Below are 4544 nucleotides of genomic sequence, written 5' to 3'. Positions count from 1 at the left end.
CTTAACCCATTGTGCCATGATGCTTGGCCCTGATTACAATTCTCCCTCTTAGGCATAAATGCCTGTTGACCTTCAGTTAAGGTCCCTATGAATAAGGGTGATAAGCAATGGCTATCTTTGCTAATCCCTGGTAATGGGATCTTCATGCTTGGCAGGGGGTGCCAGAGAACTTATCGTTGCCCAGGCATGTTATCAAAGGTTGGGATGTGGCTCAGAAACTCTCTGGACAACTGGCAAAGGATGCAACCAAGGTACCCTCTTGCCTAAGTCGTTCCCCTGCTCCCCTGTCTTGTCATGCACTGGAAGAATGGATTGAACGGGAAGGTACTGAGGAAGTTTGGTTTAGGAAACCTCCTATGAAATGGCTCTTATTTATTTATTTGAAAGGCAATTAGGGGCCGGCACCGTGGCTCACTTGGTTAATCCTCCACCTGCGGTGCTGGCATCCCATATGGGCACCGGGTTCTAGTCCTGGTTGCTCCTCTTCCAGTCCAGCTCTCTGCTGTGGCCTGGGAAGTCAGTGGAGGATGGCCCAAGTGCTTGGGCCCTACACCCGCATGGGAGACCAGGAGGAAGCACCTGGCTCCTGGCTTTGGATTGGCTCAGCACTGGCCATAGTGGTTACTTGGGGGATGAACCAACAGAAGGAAGACCTTTCTCTCTGTCTCTCTGTCTCTCTGTCTCTCTCCCACTGTCTAACTCTGCCTGCCAAAAAAAAAAAAAAAAAGGCAATCATATAGCGAGAGTGAACCAAGTGCTAGCTCACTTCCCAAATGGTTGCAACGGCTGGGACGGGGCGGGACAGGGCCAAGCCCAAGCCAGGAGCATGGAACTCCATCTGGATCTTCCATGTGAGTGGTGGGGCCCATTGGGCCATCATCTGCTGCTTTCTCAGGCTCATCAGCAGGGAGATGGATCAGAAGTGGAGCAGCCTGGCTGGGAGATGGTGGGGGGGGTGAGGGTGGGGAGGTTGCAGAGTCACGGTATCGTGGCTCCTGGTTCTTGCTTCCGCCTGAGTGAGCTCTGGCCATTGTGACCCTGTGGGGAGTGAACCAGCAGATGGAAGACCTCTCTGCCTCTCCTTCTGTCTCTGTAACTCTGCTTTTCAAATAAGAAAAAAAAAAAAAAAAAAAGTACAGCAGCTGGGACTTGAACCAGCAGAAATGGCTGTTTTTAAGTTGGCTCAAGCTGAGATAATGTCTAAATATTATGGTGTGAGATGTGCCACAAGGCAGTAAAATCTAAAACTCTGCCAGTCAAATGGATCTCCGTCTAGCATTGTCATTCTCCACGCCCCAGAGCACCACTGCCACGAAGGATGGGCTTCCCCATGGTAACAAGCTGCATGGCGTTTTATTTCAAAGGCATTCAGCATGCACACGAGCACTCTAAGTGTGAGTTCAAGGCTCTGTGGCACAAACAGGAGCAATGACCTCCAGCCCCACGTGAATGTTACACCCGTTCTGTTTCACAAGGTCGCAGTGCAAGGCAAACGTGGGTGCCCCGGTTATCTCGTGTCTGGCAGCATGCTGCTAAGCCACATGTGTCCAAGGCCACACCTTCACTGTGGCCGCCCGTAGTAAGAACCAAGTGAACAGATCTGCTGAATCTCAGAAGAAATTAAAAATGCTTTAATTCCTACATTCCAAAGGCAGGGCTAGAGAAGCAGGCTGGACTGCTGCTGTGCATTGGGGCCACCCTAAGAGATCTTGCATCTGCTAATTCACTCCCCAGATAGCCACAAAAGCCAGGGCTGGGCCAGGCTGAAGCCAGGAGCTTCTTCCATGTCTCCCACATGTATGCAGGGGTCTAAGGATCTGGGACATCTCAGCTGCTTTCCCAGGTGTATTATCAGGGAGACGGATTGGAAGTGGAGCAGCAAGGTCTCAAACTGGCACCCATATGGGATGCCAGCACTGTAGAAGGTGGCCTAACCCACTACACCATGGCGTTGGCCCCAAATAAATCTTTTAAGAGCCCCCCTCCCAAACAAAAACCAAAAGCACCAAACCCAGTCCATATACCAGCTGTTCCAGCTCATCTGCCTCCCTGTAGGGTTGTGTGGCCATAGATTGCAAAAATCCTCAAGTAGGGCCCCAACATGTGCCCAAATCGCTGGGACCCACCCAGCCCTCAGTGTCTTTCCAACATTTGCTGTGCTCAGGCACTGTTTAAAGCCCCAGTCTCCGATATCAATGCCTTCCTTTGCATGACACTAAAGGGGCCTGTTGGTCTCCCCCAGCACGGGGTGGAAGAGCCTTGGCGAGTTGCTGAGAAGCAACTAGATGCTGGATTCTCTTTCTTGTCAAAGCAGGACTTGGGCTCTTGCTCAGGAAGTCTGGCCGTGAGGGACGTTGTCCGTGGGCAGAGAAGCCAAACCCTGGGGAGCAGCTCCAGGCCACAGAGGCTGAATGCTACACGATGGACATGAAGACAGAGCGGTCCCAGGGCGACAGGCCTAGTCAGCGTGTCCCTCTCTGGGTGTCAGGACTGATTTACCTTACTCGTCTTGCAAAGGAAGCGATAGCTAGGTATCCATGAGCTCGGTAGTTGTTGATTCAAGTAACCACACCTTCAAAAGTAGTGGAAAAAAATATTTGCGTCTGTATTGAACAAGTAGGGACATTTTTTCTTGCCACGATTCCCTAGACAATACAACTGCAACTTCCATCGCATTTACATTGCATCAGGTATTATAAGTAATCTGGAGAGGACGAAGTGTACAGGTGGATATGTGCAGGCTATAGGCAAATACTACACCGTCTTCTATAAGGGACTTGAACATAAGGGATTTTGGTATCCATAGGGCGGGTGGGGAGGGGTTCGGAGTCCTGGAGCCAAGGTCCCTGTGGGTATAAGGGAGGATGGTACTGTCCTCTGTCTCTTGCACAACTCCCAGGTCTCACTGGGATTTCTGCTCCACTTCTCATGGGTGACTTGGGGTGGGAGGTAGGTCTCAATAAAGAAGTAAAAGAAAATCACCTCTCCTGTGCCTGCAGCTCTGCCCCCGGCTGCCTGGCTGGCCCTCTCCTGATTGATGCCCATCTGGGACACAGCCAGCGGTTTCCCCGTCACATTCTGTAGGGGCCTGAAGGGCTCCCCTGGGCCCCTGAGAGGCTGCGGTCCGGGCCGAGGCCAAGCTGCTCCTGTACTCCTCAGCCCAGCGCCCACCAGAGGAGCTGCTTTGCATCCGTTTTGCATGTTGGGTTTCTACACAGGGTTCTTTGAAGAAAGGGTCCTAAAGGTACCAGGCTTGAAAATCGCTGCATTACATGATTGCTAAGGCCCCTTCTGGTCCGGCACAGGGTCTGCTGAAGCCCAGCCCAAGTCCCTCCTCCTCCAGAAAGCCTTCCGGATCACCTCGTCTTGGGAGTGTGAGCTCTGGCAGCAATGACGGCGCCAGGCGTGGGCACCCTCAGTGCCCTCGCTGACGTCTGCGTGTGAACAGGAGCTGCCTCCCCGCTGGCAGGCGAGCTCTCCCAGGACAGCTGTTCATTGCCTTCCACAGCCCTGTCGCCTCGTAGCCATGCAAATAAGGTAAAGCAGGCATTCAGTCGACGTGTGGACGCTACCTAGTGTCACAGGCTGTCACACGTCACACTGTTATGGGAGGGGAAGCCAGGCTTCAGCCTGCCCTGATGCATGCCCTGCAGAGAAACAAGTCCTTAGGAGCGGGGGTGGGGTGGGGGCCCACGACCTGGGGAGCAGCTCCAGACTCACGCACTCCCACAGAGGGCAGGGCTGAGCTCCTGCCTCGGCTGGGTTCTGCTCGCCTGTAGCACTGCCCCTGGGAGGAAGAGGCCTGCCCCAAGCCGAAGAATCGGATTGGCCAGGACACCCCACGGCCGGCAGGCATCTCAGCCGTTCCAGAGGGAAGTTCAGGGAGATGGGCAGGAAAGCTGGGTTTGCTCAGAATACAGCTCTCTCTGGAGAGGGAGGGAGGGAGGGTCACTCAGAGACACTGGCAGAGGCCAGTGGACAGGGTGTGAGCCATGAAGGGTCGAGACAGCCACGGGACAACATCCCTGAAGCAGGTAGCCGGGGGAGAGAAGGGAGAGGTGGACCGAGTCAGGAACGCGCTGCCACTGACAGCTGTGGAGCGTGGGGTCAATCAGTGAGCCTTACTTAGTTTCCATGTCTTGACCTCGAAGTTGGTACAGAAGCAGCTGACCAGCCACAGGCTCCCCTGGGGAGGCAGCGAGGCTCCGGGGACTGACAGGATTGCTGCTGTCTATTACTAGGACAGCACCCAAGCCTGCTCCAGCAGGGAATGTCATGCCATTCAGGGGTGCTCTGAGGCTGACCGTTCTCCCTCCTCCTCCTGCTGCTCACTCCCACAAGCATCTCTGCCTGGCCTTGGGGACTTCGTGCTCAGCCTGGAGACATCAAGGAGAGCAGGGAAGTTCAGCACAGGGGGCCTCGCCCAGTACTGGCCCAGGGCAGTTCCCTGGCCAACAGCCCATGAGATGGGAGGTGAGACCCAGGAGGCTGCGGGGCACCCTGGGGGCCATGCTGGTCAGTGAGGCGCCTGACAGGGGCCTGCG

The sequence above is a fragment of the Lepus europaeus genome, chromosome 11 (genome assembly GCF_033115175.1).
Source record: "Lepus europaeus isolate LE1 chromosome 11, mLepTim1.pri, whole genome shotgun sequence".
Classification (NCBI taxonomy): Eukaryota; Metazoa; Chordata; class Mammalia; order Lagomorpha; family Leporidae; genus Lepus; species Lepus europaeus.
The sequence above is the reverse complement of the archived record's forward strand: the minus strand, read 5'-3'. Positions refer to the sequence as shown.